Source organism: Oryctolagus cuniculus, chromosome Y, assembly GCF_051225735.1.
Source record: "Oryctolagus cuniculus isolate XC-2025 breed Fujian yellow rabbit chromosome Y, ASM5122573v1, whole genome shotgun sequence".
Classification (NCBI taxonomy): Eukaryota; Metazoa; Chordata; class Mammalia; order Lagomorpha; family Leporidae; genus Oryctolagus; species Oryctolagus cuniculus.
Window position 1 is genome coordinate 25,209,368 of NC_142889.1, and position 15,391 is coordinate 25,224,758.

Consider the following 15,391-nt stretch of genomic DNA (forward strand, 5'->3'; position numbering starts at 1 on the left):
CAATCCCTACATTGGCAAAAAGAATCAGGTCCTTGTGGCCTATGAATGGAGCTGCCACCAGTGGCACCAGTCAGGTAGTGGGTAGAGCACATCCCAGCCATGGCGATCCCATTACTGAGGTTGCAGGAGCTGTCCAAGTTCCATATGGTCTCACATGTGATTCATAACGGGAACCAGGTAGTGTTAAAGGCCTCTATGCCTGTGTATCAAAAAAATGGGTTTTTCAAATCCAGGAAGTTCAGGGATTTAGAGCCCATCTTGTCCTGACCATAATATTGATGTCTGTATTTGGGGTCCTGTTGGCAATAAACAGATATGTTGCTGAAAGCATATCTCCAGCCTTGGCAAATTGTGATAACTGTTGCAGGTACCAGAAATGGTAGCAGTGTGTTAAGGGACCTGTCACAGCCATGCAGAGCCACATGGTCGTAATGGAGCCAATAAAAGCAACATCAAACAAGAAGGTCAGATCTCTGAATGAAGCATGTGGAGTTGTATGAGTTCTCCCTGTGAGAATCTCTCTTTGGCTTCTTTTTTTTTTAAGATTACTTTACTTATTTGAAAGGCAGAGTTGAGGGAGAGAGAGGGAGAGAAAGAGAGAGAGAGAGAGAGAGAGAGAGAGATAGAGAGAGAGAGAATCTTCAACCCATTGCTTCACTCCCCAAATGAACTCAATGCCTGTAGCTGGGCCTATCTGAAGCCGGGAGCCAGGAGCTTTTTCCATGTCTCTCATGTAGGTGCAGGAGTCCAAGCATCTAGACCAATGTCTTATGCTTTCCTAGGCCATTTGCAGGGAGCTGGATCAGAAGTGGAGCAACCAGGACTCCAGCCAGCACCCATATGGGATGCAGGCACTGCAGATGGTGGCTTTACCCACTATGCAAAGGCACTAGCCCATCTCTTTGGATTTTGAGAGATGCCTCTGCCAGCATCTAACTTCCTGCCACAGCCCCTGAAACACACACCAGCCACTGACTGACATCCCACTGCACATGCCACCACCCCAACTGCCATCTTAAATCCCAGCATAGGCCTCGTGGCCACATGAGTAATGCAGCAGCTTGGATGTTCTGTATTTATTGAATGGTGCCCTAATAAAATTAGGACATTGCAGGTAATCACTTTGATATGGATCTCAGAAACTGCAGTACACTTGGGTTAGACAGATACAAACTACATTTCTTGGGGAGACAGTTGTGTCAGAGAGGGCCTTCATGGTGGACCTCAATAATTTATATTCTCCTCCACAATATCTAAGAGTTTCTGATTCCTGTATCATTTCTAATCTGTCATGCTGTGGTATTTGGTATCCCAGTTCACTTTTTTCTCCTTTTTTCATCCTTCTATTGTTTCTATCATCCAAATATTCTATAGTAAGAAGGTACTGCTTTTATTTTCATGAAACATATATCAATATGTTTATAATGTGAATATAAATTCTGTTTGTTTTAAGTTTTATTAATATAATGGGAGCAGATCTTACGCATTCCATAGGTACAGTTCCACGAAGACAACCACACTTCCCCTTACTCCTCTGCTCCCCCAACCCTCTCTCATCCTCCCCCAAACTCCTCCCACCCTGCTCCCTTCATCAATTCTTGCAGACATAATTTTAATCCAGTGTATATTCAAAGACATAATTTGCCACTAATTAATTATAACATTCAACAAGTAAATTATTATTATTAATTATAATATCCCGCCGGCGCCGCGGCTCACTAGGCTAATCCTCCGCCTTGCGGCGCTGGCACACCGGGTTCTAGTCCCGGTCGGGGCGCCGGATTCTGTCCCGGTTGCCCCTCTTCCAGGCCAGCCCTCTGCTGTGGCCAGGGAGTGCAGTGGAGGATGGCCCAGGTGCTTGGGCCCTGCACCCCATGGGAGACCAGGAAAAGCACCTGGCTCCTGGCTCCTGCCATCGGATCAGCGCGGTGCGCCGGCCGCAGCGCGCCGGCCGCGGCGGCCATTGGAGGGTGAACCAACGGCAAAGGAAGACCTTTCTCTCTGTCTCTCTCTCTCACTGTCCACTCTGCCTGTCAAAAAAAAAAAATTATAATATCCAACAAGAAATATAAACACTAGCTAAAATGACAATCTCAGTTTTCTTTCATGTGTGTTTATTTTCTTGTGGGTAAAATTAGACCTGCTCCCATTAAGATACATTTATATTTATTTACTTTGATTTGTTGTCTATATTCTTCCTTGACTTTTCTATCTGATCATTCAGTAGTAACTTTCTGTTTAAATGTCTGTGTCTTCAAATTATTGTCTAAATCTAGAAAGAACTGTCACCTTTCATTGTGTTTTATTTTTAGAAATTCTTCATGCTTATTTTACCCATGAACTTTAAAATCACCTTATAGAAAATACACATCACATATGACAATCACCCTCTTCTCATTAGTGATTGAGCATGCAAAAAGCAGAAAAGATTAATTCATTAAATGTCCCTCAGTGTCCTAATCATCTCCATTTTTCTTTAAAATCATCAGAAGCAATTCCAGCGTTACTAGCCAACTCCTTCAGACCAGCTCTGTACCCTTTGCTTTCAATGATTTCCCACCTGGCAGAAGCTGTGGCAGATTTTCACCTTGCAGCCTTACAGTCACACAAACCAGTTCCTTACTGTCAGCATCCTTCTATGCACCACACACACACACATACACACACACACACAGTGGTTCTGTTCCTCTGTTCCTCTCTCCCTTCAAACTTTTCCATTTCCCTTTTTTATTTTGCCTGGCATTAATATTTTACCTTTGCTCCCATAGATTTTCTGCTGCTGCTTTGTTTTATTCTAAGCATTTATATCTTTCTTTCCATCATAGTTTCTCATTATTGTTTCTACTTATGAAGAGTAGTGTTTGAAAAATATTTATATTCAACCAGCAAAATTATCTTTTTGTGCTATTTGTTTATATATAGTTCTTTTAGAATTTCAAGTTTATCAGCATACTATCTAAAATTAATGTAATTTTGTCTCATTTTCACTGTTACATAACTTTCTACTTGTCATATTACCTACTACCTTCATCACAATATAACCATGTGTTCTCTTGATATTAAATGGATACTTTCCAGGGGCCACTTCCTACAGTGCCAGCATCCAACATGGGTGCCAGTTAGTGAGTCAGCTGTTCCATCTCTGATCCACCTCCCTGCTAGTGGCCTGGGAAAATCAGCAGGATATGGCCTAAGTGACTTGGTCCCTGCTACCCACATGAGAATGGAAAGAAGCTCCTGACTCCTGGTTTTGGCCTTGCACAGCACTGGCTGCTGTGGCCACCTGGGTAGTGACCAGCACATGGAAGATCCTTCTCTCTGTGTCTTCCTCTCTCTCCTTCTCTCTCTATAACTGACTTCTAAATAAATAACTCTTTTTAAAATGGCAGTTTCCGTAGAGATTTTATTCACATATTCATTTTTCATTTGAGAAGCGGAATCTTGCATTCACTGGCTCACTGCCAATGATGGGCCAGGACAGAGCCAAGAGTCAGGGAATTGATCTGGGTCTCTGAGTTGTCAGGGACATGAGTGCCAGAGTCATCTGCTGCTTCCCATGTTGTGCATTAGCAGAAAACTGGAGTGAGATGCAGAATCGTGACTCAAAGCCACGCACTCTGATGTGGGATGCAGAGTTCCCAAAGCAGTTCCCCACTGCACTCTGAAAGGAATAGTTTCCAATTTTTCATATAACATAAAGTAACAATTTTCATCATGTTTTGCATCATTTTTCTATATTTCCCAAATCATCATTGTCCCGGAAAATTTCATTGATCTATAAGGGGTTTCAAAATATGTCTCAAGAGTGGTTGTTTTGAAGTAGCTGTTTAAGCCTCCACATCAGAGACCAAAATCCCATATCAGAGGACCTGGTGTAAGTCCCAGTGATTGTGGCCTTCTGACCCAGCTTCCCTCTAATGTCCCTAGGAAGCAGAAGGTGTAGCATGTATGTTTAGGTTCCTACCACCTCCCTGGGAAACTGGGATGCAGTTCTTGGCTCCTGGCTTTGTTCTGGCTTAATCCTAACTGTTGTGGGAATTTGGAGTGAGAAATTCATTCTCTCTCTCTCAAATAATTAAAACATTTGGAAATACAATGGATGTAAAATACTTACAGAAATTTGACATAGAAACAAAAGCCATAGGATTTTGACATAGAAAAAATACAAAATAATACATTTATCTGATTTTGTCCCTATACCATATTCTCTCCTTCAGGTGAGTAACTATGTTAATTCAAAAAAAAGGCCTTAAAAGTTGTAAAATGTAAGTGCATTGGAGTAAGAGGGTGGGTAGAAAGTAGAGACCTGCAAGAACATGGGGCCTTGTATAGCGGGGCCTTGTATAGACAGAGAGCAGTGCATACCTGGTCACATGAAATACCTGTCCCAGATCTTTTCACCTGTGCCTTAGGGAGGCCTCAAGACCCCCACCTCTTGAGATTTTTACTATTCAGTGGGTTGAGGAGGCTGGCCCTCCTGTACATAAAGTGCACCATTGTGACAGAGCTGGTTCTATGATGTCACTGTTGTCCAACACCCCTCCACATTCCACTGCAATTAGAGACCACTAATTTTTAGATAAGTCACTATTGACTTGGAGTTGGGACCTTCTCTCTTCATTTCCTTCTGAGTTGGGGACATTCACTTTGAGGTGGGTGGCCCCGATTTCTCCTGGCTGCTGCAGAAAGTGATGTTGGCTGTGCCCTTAGTGGTGCCCAATAGATGCTGAGTATGTATATAGTTGTTTCTCTCCCTGTAGGGTGGGATCAAATTTCCCCTTGATATGGGTCTGTGGAGGGATATAATGACTATGGTGCAATTATTCAGGTTTCCAAAGCCTGCTCTGTTTCCTTGGTGTAGTGTGAAGGAATCATTACAATATAAGATGGAGGTGTCTTCTAACTTGATGCAAGCTTCCAAAACATCTTTATGTTGGTTTAAAAGGTGGATGTGCAGGTGTCTGACTGTGTTATGTTCCTGTTTGTCTTGAAATCTTAAGGAAGTTCTTGGTAATTTTAAAACCTGCTGCAAGGTGTTTTGTGGGAAGTCAGAAGATGAACTACAATTATTTAGGTGACTGGGAGAGCATTGGAACTTCCTATCTCAGACAAGCTGTGGTTACCCTGAAAATGATCTAGGAAAGTTTGAGGGATGACCATATACCCATGGGAGAAACTGAGCACTAATGTAGCAGTGTCAGGATTTTGTGTCCCAAGTCAGTGTTGTAAAGGGGAAAAGACAGGAATCAGAAGGTCTCCTGGGAAACTTATATACATCAACAGTGGTTAAATACCAGTAATTACGTTGGATGATATTGACAAGTAGTGGTTCAAAAATAGTTAAAAAAAGAAGAAAATCAATAGCTTAACAGCTATTAAGCCATATACACATAATTCATGTGTACATAGCCAAAAATGTTAAGTTTCCCACTAGCCCAACTCAACCTCAGGCTTGTCACATGAGGCAATGAGCTGGTAGACCAAGGGACATCAGGATAAACAGGTAATTCCTTCCCTAACCATCACTATTCAAAACAAGAAGGCATTTGTTCTGCCTAGCTACTTCTTTAGAGGAACATTTCATTTTATGAGCTTGTGCTCTGCATGCTGCCCTTGTAAGTGAGATAGTAAGTATGTTGCATTCAGAAAAGATCCAATAAAGAGGGAGGATTGTTCTAAGTGTCTTGCAGACTGAACCATTTGTTAAAGTGAGACCCCTATTAACAGAAAAAAAGCCTCATATACCACAATAAGATTCTATGGCAGAATCTGGAAATGCAATGTGAAGGTTGTCCTAATCCGACTTGACTTCCATTAATGGAATTATTAAGTAAACTTTTGTTAAAAATGATAAATTCAGAAAATTTTAAGTAGTGCTTGACACCAGATTGGTGTAAAATGGGACTGAACAAAGGCAGCTGAGACATGTGGTCTCACTGACATAGTTGACAGTGAAACCTACAGGGAACCCACATATTTGAACTGAAGAGAAGGAAAGAAGGACAACAAGCTAAATGATCTTTTATTTAATTGAGAAATTGAACTCAAAACCACATATTCATAATTGTTAAATCCATTTATCCAATAAACTGGAAAATCTAGAAGAAATGGATGTATTTCAAGACACACACAGTCTACCATATTGTAGTCATGAAGACAAAAACCTAAACAGACCAATAATCAAGATAGCAATGGAATCAGTAATAAAGATCCTCACAGCAAAGAAAAGCCCAGGACTGGATGGCTTCACTGCTGAACTCTACCAGTCATTTTTTTTTATTTTTATTTATTTATTTTTTTGACAGGCAGAGTTAGACAGTGAGAGATAGAGACAGAGAGAAAGGTCTTCCTTTTTCCATTGGTTCACCCCCCAAGTGGCCCCTATGGCTGGCACATTGTGGCTGGTGCACTGTGCTGATCCAAAGCCAGGATCCAGGTGCTTCCTCCTGGTCTCTCACATGGGTTCAGTGCCCAAGGACATGAGCCATCCTCCACTGCACTCCCGGGCCAAAGCAGAGAGCTGGACTGGAAGAGGAGCAACTGGGACAGGACCAGTGCTTCAAGCAGGACTAGAGCCCGGAGTGCTGGTGCCACAGACAGAGGATTAGCCTAGTGAGCTGTGGCACTGGCCCACCAGTCCTTTAAAAAAGGACAAATTCTAATTATTCTCCAATTATTTAAAATAATTGAAAGGAGTGAATTCTTCCCAAACTCCTTCTATGAGGCCAGCATCACTTTAATTCAATAACCTGAAAAAATATAGAAAGAGAACTACAGACCAATGTCCCTTATGAACATAGACACAAAAACTCTCAACAAAATGCTAGCTAATTGAATCCTACAACACGTCAGAAAGATGATTCACCAGGACCATATAGGAGTTATCCCTGGTATGTAAGGATGGTGCAACATAGGCAAATCAGTAAATGTGACACATCATATCAACAAATTGAAGCATAAAAGCCATATTATTATCTCAAAAGATGCAGAGAAAGCATTGATAAATACAACATCCTTTCATGATATAAATATTAAGCAAATTGGGTATGTAAGGAGCATTACTCAGCACAATCAAGGCAATATATAACAAACACACAACCAGTATCATATTCAATGGATGAAAGTTGGAAGCATGGGGCAACTAGATAAAGATGCCTGCCCACTTTCACCATTGCTATTCAATATAGTCCTGGAAGTTTTTGGCAGAACCATTAGGCAAGAAAAATAAACCCACAGCTTCAATATATCAAAGGAAGAGAAACCCAGTGCTCCAGAATGCCTGGGGGAAGGGGAGAGGGATAACATGAGGTGGAAGGAGCTGGCCAGTGCCCCAGGAGAAGCCCTGGGAAACAGCTCTAATTAAGAAGGCACACTGAGGTGTAATCTCATCCAGAGCTTAAACATGGCCCTGACTGATCTTAAGTGTGTGGGGACCTGCAAGGAAGGGCCAGATGGACTACCTAGCCCAGATCAATCTTCAGGGGCTGGACTTGTGAGGAAAATGAGTGGAGGAGGAGAGCAGGTTCCCAGTTTGCAGGCTATGGCCAAAGTCCCCAGTAACACCGAGTCAGTGGCAGGAATGTGGAGGGGGCCCCTCTTGAAATATTGGTGGCTACAGTCTCTTATGATCTCTGACACTGGGGGGCTCAGTCTTTTCCTTGGAAGCCTTCTTCTTCCTTCTCTTCCTCCTGAGGCATCTCAAGCTGGAGCCTGGAGCCTGAGGCATACCGGGGGCCTGTGTTGGAGCAGGTGCTGTTCTCTACTTCTGTGGGGACAGGCCACTCCCCTGTATGGTGGCTGTGGCCTTTTCCACTTTGAGGTCTTCTACCTCTTTGGAACTTTAGGGAGTCCTCCAGCAGGTCCCCTGCTCTCCTCTTCAGTGTCCCTTTCTCTTTTTCTAGGCATGGTGGGTGTGTGTTTGCATAACTGCTTGTGTGTGAAATGCAACCCCTCCCTACTCTGTAGGAGCCTCTTCCTCCACCCAGGCCTGCTCCCACTCCTCCTCTCCTGGAGATGATTGATATGAATAGTCTGCCTAATTTTGTTCTCTGGAACAAAAACCACTTTTTAATTTTTGAGACCATTTTTACTATGGGCAAAGCATAATCCTGTAATTTACTGTGGTAATCTCACACAGAGATGAGATAAGGAGAAAATTCTAAGGTTTCTGTCTAGTTATCACTTTTACTGATTATTCATGACATCAGGACAATGCTTTTAGATTCTCAGGCTTGCTCAGTTACACTCAGCATTTTTACCTCATTTTAACATCTCTTGTTCCTTACCTTTTCTTTATTATAAGGGATAGAAACTATAGAATACAAAAAATATGGAATACACACAATGATAATAGAAGAGTTTCAAGTCAAAATTCATTAATTTCTTCACCATTGTTCTTCTGAGACTATTTTTTCCAGTCAGAATGTTTGCTTCAATATTTGCTTGAGTCAATTTTTATTTGAAATTGCATATATATAAATACACTTTCACATATGATGTCTATAGGTGTTAATGAATACTGATTATACACATATACTGACAGCAGTACAAAATTCAGATTCCTCAACTAATACAGTGAAGCCAGACACAGATAAGTCAGCTATTCTCTCACTTTAGATCCTTTGGAGATTATATATTTTGTTGTCTTCTGCTTGTCTTTAGTTTCAAAAAGTGAAACTACGGCTAAGTATGGTTTACCTTGAAAATGGTTTGCAGCTTTTAATGGATCTATGAGTTGATGATTGTTGAGTTTTGAAAGTTTTGGAAAATTTTCAATGATTTTCTGCTTCAACATTGTTTCTGTTTCTTGTTTCTCCTTTTAAATCCTTTCCACTTGGGCCTACAATTTAAAAATGTCAGCAGTTTCTCTGTGACTTATTTAATTCATACATCATTGTCATTTTTCATCTTTTATTTTCTCCCCATTTTAAGACTGAATATTTTATTCTCTCTTGGATTTGGCTTTCTATAAACAGTTTATGCGTTCATGTGTTCAGCAAAAAAAATCGACAGAAAATACATTTTTAAATTTACATGTAGAGCTTCCTCCTCTGCCTTCTCCTCCTGTGGCTGCAGCCTCCGCTGGGCTGAGGAGCCAGACGTCCACAAAGGTGGCGGCAGTGGCCACAGCACAACCAGCCCCCACCCCCAGTCCTGTCCTGCTGGGGAGCGCCGGGCATGGCCATCCCACCCCAAGGCCAGAGCTGGGCAAGTGGATGTCACTGGAAGATGGCGCCCTCAGGCCCACGCAGCGTCAGGCGATGGTACCGGCATGTGTTGTGGTGGGTGCTGTCCTGGATCCCAGCAGTGTTCATCAGCCTCCTCCAGGGCTGGTCCTACTATGCCTCCACCATCCAGCTCTGCCTAGTTTCCATGGAAAACACTGGCGAACAAGTTGTGTGCTTGTTGGCTTATCATCTACTTTTTGCGATGTTTGTCAGGTCGTACTGCAAAACTATATATTACCAATGTATCCTTCCAAAGAATTCCATCTCTCTTATGCAGAGAAAGAATTGTTGGAGAGGGAGCCAAGAGGACAACCCCATCAGGAGGCTCTTAGGCGAGCAGCCAGGGTCTTCCCATTTATACCAGGACCATGACTGGAGCCATCCGCTACTGTGACAGATGCCAACTTATAAAACCAGGTCACTGCCATCACTGTTCCGTCTGTGATAAATGTATTTTGAAGATGGATCATCATTGCCCATGGGTGAACAATTGTGTGGGAATTTCAGATTATAAATTCTTCCTCCTTTTCGTGGCTTATTATCTGCTGTACTGCCTTTTTATCACTGCTACAGACTTACAGTATGTTGTCAAATTTTGGACAAGTGGTCTACCAGATACTCCAGCCAAGTTCCATATGATGTTTCTATTCTTTGCTGCAGCTAGTTTTCTGTCAGCTTATCTTCTCTATTTGGCTATCATTGTTGGCTAGTCAGCAAAAATAAATCTACATTAGAGGCATTCAGGAGTCCAGTATCTCGACGTGGAACCAATAAGAATGGATTCAGCTTAGGTCTCAGTAAAAATAATGAGACAAGTTTTTGGTGATGAGAAGAAGTACTGGTTGTTACCCATTTTTTCACATCTTTCTGATGGCTGCTCCTTCCCAACTTGCCTTGTTAACCAGGATCCTGAACAACCATCTACTCCTGCAGGGCTGAATTCAACAGCTAAAAATCCTGAAAACCATCAGTTCCTGCAAATCCATAGAGAGAATTCCAGAGCCACCATCTCACTGACTCTCAGTCTTGGACAGAAAGCAACATAAGCCCTGGAAGAGGCAAAGCTCCTATGAGCAATCCTGCATTAACCATGGAGAATGAGACTTAATCCTCAAGCAAAGTAAATTCATGCTTTATTAAAGTATCGATGCTGTACGTGGATGAAAGGCTCCCATATGAAGGCACCGTTTGGATATCCAGAATATGAGTTAATTGTCTGCAAGTTGTTACTTAAAACATAACACACTTTGGATCCAATATACAGAAACAGATTCTTATTAAATATTAAAATGTTTTATTGTATATGAATCAAAGAAGAAATATCTTCTATTGAAAACTCAGCCTAAATTCATGAGCCAGTTTTCACCTAAATAATGTGGGTAGCACAGTTTATTACTTAAAAACTTCATTGATTATTTGATTTTTATTTCAAAAATTGAGACTGTTAAGATATTGTTTCAGATTTAAAGGATTTCATGTCACATTATAAGGTGCTTGATTTGTAAAATCTATTAGTTACTGTTAAGAAGGTAGGGGAAATAAACCAGACTTCTTTTACTTTTCCTTCTGATAGGAAATGAACCTCAGACATAGTGACCTGTCATAACTATGACTTCACTACAAAGTCCAAATGGCCTGTACTTGAAGATCACCATCCATTTTTATCAGACTTTAATTACTTCTAGACTTTGCTCCCCATTAGAAAATAAGTATGAACATTGAAGCTGGAGCTTTCTGAGCAAGCAAATGGCTAGAACACATTTCTGAGAATGAATCCAATGCTCTTAGAAAATAATTCTAAATCAGAAACACCTTTAATCTTTCCTGATTTTTGTAATTGAAGGAAAATCTGAAATATTACTAAGATTGAATTCTGATACACTTTTGTGGGCTTAGGTTTTTACAAACATCTTTTTTGGTCATTTCTCCTATTGAACTTAGTAAAAGTATTAAACTTCTGTTAAGAATTCCTTTTGGTTCTGTGGGGAGCAACGGGGAGCAACTCGGACTAGACTAAGTTACTCGAATTAAGACTTATTCTATGCATCTGCTCTCCCACATTATGGCGCTGGGAGAGGAGCAAACAGCTTCTACACAGCTGCCTCCAGTTCAACCAATAAACAGCAGGACCTGCTCCTGATTGGAGGAGAGCAGCGTACTCAGCGTGTGGGCAGCCGAGTTGGGATTGGTGGAAGAAGACTATAAAGGAGGAGAGAGACAACATGCACTAGGAACATCTAAGAAGAACATCTATCTGAAGGAACATCTGAGCAGTCCCTGAGAGAGCCAGCCAGCGATGTGAGTCAGGTTGAATTCGCCAGGTTAGCCCGGGGAACTTAGACTGAATACCGGTGGCGGAAACGTGAGCTAGGCTGTGTGACTCGCGGAAGCCGCCACTTGCAGAGAGAGCAGGCGGGGCTCTAATAGAGAGAACGCAGGGCTGGTGCGAAGGCCATGGTGTGGGCGCAAAGGGCGTGGAGACCGCGGAGTGCGCAGAGCTGGGAAGCAGCCACGGGGCGGGCACCGGGATGCGAGAAATAGAAGTATAGAAGTAAAATGAGAGAAATAGGAATGCTGGCAGATAGAAGTAAAATAGGATAAATAGGAATGCCCGGAGATAGAGAAATAGAGAAAGGCCTCCCCATAACACGGCAATGAGAGAGCTTGGATTCGGTCTGCCTGATTAGTAAGACGATAAGTACCTGTGGGTAGCTGCAGGTCACCGAAGACAGGCACGTTATCAACACCAATAGGTCTCCCCACAACACAGCAATGAGAAGGCTTAGATTCGGTTTGCCTGATTGGTAGGGCTTGTAAGCGCCTGCAGGCAGTTCTAGCAGAGCAGAGCATGTGCTGCAGGGCACCGAACACAGGCACGCTTCAGCGCCTAAAAACCTCCTCACAACATGGCGAAGAGAGGACCCGGATTCAGTTTGCCTGATTGGTATGGCTTGTAAGCACCTGTGGGCAAGTCTAGCAAGCAGAGCAGAGTGTGTGCCGCGGGTCACCGAAGACAGGTGCGTATCAACGCCAAAAATAAAAAGAAAGGGGGATCTGTGGGGAGCAACTGGGAGCAACTCAGACTAGACTAAGTTACTGGAATTAAGACTTATTCTATGCATCTGCTCTCCCACAATATGGCGCTGGGAGAGGAGCAAACAGCTTCTACACAGCTGCCTCCAGTTCAACCAATAAACAGCAGGACCTGCTCCTGATTGGAGGAGAGCAGCGTACTCGGCGTGTGGGCAGCTGAGTTGGGATTGGTGGAAGAGGACTATAAAGGAGGAGAGAGACAACATGCACCAGGAACATCTAAGAAGAACATCTATCTGAAGGAACACCTGTGCAGTCCCCGAGAGAGCCAGCCGGCGGTGTGCCGCTCCCCCGCAGAAGTGGGGAAAGTGGCAGGGGGAACCACCCTTCCACGGAGGTGGGAGGGACGGTAGCCAACCCAGGAAGAACCAGCAGCAAACCCGGGGAGGGCCGAGCAGACCAAAGAACAGCGCAGGGTCCTGTGTCGTTCCTCCACGAAGATGGGGAGCGACAGGTTCAGTGGATTTGCCCTTCTGTATCATCTCTATTATTTGTCCTGTTAATCCTCCAGTGGTATCTATATTATTTTTATTATGTCTTCTCATCAAAACTATGACAGTAAAACTATATGTTTCCTGAAGTACCCATCAAGATTAAATTATGCAAATCATTAAACAAAAATCATATTATTTTGGAAATTTAGTTCAGTATGAACTAAATGGCATGCTGTTTGAAAATTTAGTTTAAGATAAAAAGATGTTTTTGTTGATGTCAAAATGTTTGGCTTCACTAAATATACTAAGAAGCTCTTGTGCTTTGTATGCATTATTTACAAAAAAAAGTATTATTTTTTATTTGAATGAACTATACTTTTTGTAAATGTTAACAATTGGGATAAGCTCTATACTTTTTTTAGTATTGACTTTGAGAATTTAAAGCAGATTACCTTTTAAAACCATGTAGTTGGGGCTGGCGCCATGGCTCACTTGGTTAATCCTCCACCTGCTGTGCTGGTATCCCATATGGGCACTGGTTCTAGTCCCAGTTGCTCTTCTTCCAGTCCAGCTCTTTCAGTCACAGCACCAGCTGTAGCGGCCATTTGGGGAGTGAACCAACAGAAGGAAGACCTTTCTCTCTTTCTCTTTCTCTCACTGTCTATAACTTTTCCTGTCAAATAAATTTAAAAAAGAAAACAGGAGACAGTGGTGTATCATTAAATTATATTATTTAATTGCTAGATCTCCAGTTAGGACTCTAAATATCTCCAGGATCTACTTTCAAAAACAAAAGCAGAAAGGCTAACTCTAAGCTATTGTATTTGTGATGTTGAAAAGAAAAGTTGAGGGGCCTGCACTGTGGTGCAGTGGGTTAAAGCCCTGGCTTGAAGCACTGACATCCCATATGGGCACCTGTTCTAGTCCCAGCTCTCCTCTTCTGATTCATCTCTCTGCTATGGCTTGGGATAGCAGAAGATGATGGCCCAAGTCCTTGGGCACCTGCACCCATGTGGGAGACCTGAAAGAAGCTCCTGGTTCCTAGCTTCAGATCGGCGCAGCTCTGCCCATTGCGGGGGGTGAACCAGATCTCTCTCTCTCTCTCTGTGTCTCTACTTCTCTGTAACTCTGTCTTTAAAACAAGACAAAACAAAACAAAAAACACATAGTTAAGTAACTGGTAGGTAATCAAAGAGAAAATGATAATAAACTGTTCAAAATGTTTGTTAGAAAAATATTCAATAAAGATAAACTAAAATACCAGAGGACAATGGAATAAAAACTCCATTACTTATCTTTAAAATTACTTACCCTTGTTAAAAATATGAAGAGTTTTATATTAAATGTGTTTATGGAATGAGCTACATAGGCCAAGTCTATTTTATAGGAAAGTAATTCTTTGAACAATATAGCAGCAGTCTTTTTCAGACTTTTTTTTAAGAATTTGACAATCTGCTTCAAAAATTCTGGGAAGACATGATATATTCTTGCTTTTACCTTAAAGTTTTTTATCCCTTGGTCATTATTCATTATCCTGAAGTGCCACACTAGAAATGATAACTACTGCTAGAAGTCTTAAGGGAAATAGCAGCATTTGATGTATCAGACTCAGATGTCACCAGATATTTTTTCAAAGCACAGAACTAGTATAGCGATATACTGAACTGAATTTTGTTAGGTGTTCCCTCTTGCAAAGCTGGAAGCTAGGGGAAAAAGAGGGATTTGTATACTTCACCTTGTTAGAGTACTGGTAAGATCCCCTCTGGGTCTTTTATGTATTCATTTAAGCACCTAAGTGATTATACCTAAAAATTGCATTTGGAAAAGTAAAAAAATTAAAATAAAAATTTTTCAAAAAAATGAAATCTACATGTTAGATTTAATTGTACATTCAAAGATTTCTTGCTGGACAGTGCGGTGGCTCACTAGGCTAATCCTCCACCTGCGGTGCCAGCACCCCGGGTTCTAGTCCCAGCTGCTCCTCTTCCAGTCCAGCTCTCTGCTGTGGCCTGGGAAGGCAGTCGAGGATGGCCCAAGTGCTTGGGCCCTGCACCCGCATGGGAGACCAGAAGAAGCACCAGGTTCCTGGCTTCAGATCGGTGCAGTGCGCCGGCCACAACGCGCCAGCCATAGCATCCATTTTGGGGGGGGGGAACCAATGGAAAAGAAAGACCTTTATCTCTGTCTCTCTCTCACTGTCCACTCTGCCTGTCAAAAAATATTTCTTGACATTAGTCTTTCAATAATACAATAATTATTTTCATAGCATTTACATTTTAGTAGGTACTTAAGTAAATCCAGATGATTTAAGGTGTACCAGAAGATGTGACTATGTTATGTATAAATACTATGCCATTTTATATAAGAGATTTAGGAATCCATGAATTTGGAAATCTGTGAGTGGCATTGGAGCCAATCCTCCATGAATTCTGAAGGCCAGCAAGTATTCCACTTCTCTTTCACTTTAGCTTTTTCTAAACTGTTATTAATCTCATTCACTGACTTATTTTAGTCTTTCTGTTTTTGTGTTAAAGTATTTCTATGTGATTTTTTATACTAATTTTTTATTTCTCTGTGAAAACTGTCTTATCATGAATCTTGAATATTTGTCAGTTATCTATATTCTAGTCTTGATAA

At 41.8% G+C, this 15,391-nt stretch overlaps 1 pseudogene; it reads left to right on the top strand.

Moving 5' to 3' along the window:
* The first annotated feature begins 9,228 nt into the window (after nt 1-9,228).
* LOC149119406 (palmitoyltransferase ZDHHC2 pseudogene) lies at nt 9,229-10,388 on the top strand (annotated as a pseudogene).
* The last annotated feature ends 5,003 nt before the right edge of the window (nt 10,389-15,391 follow it).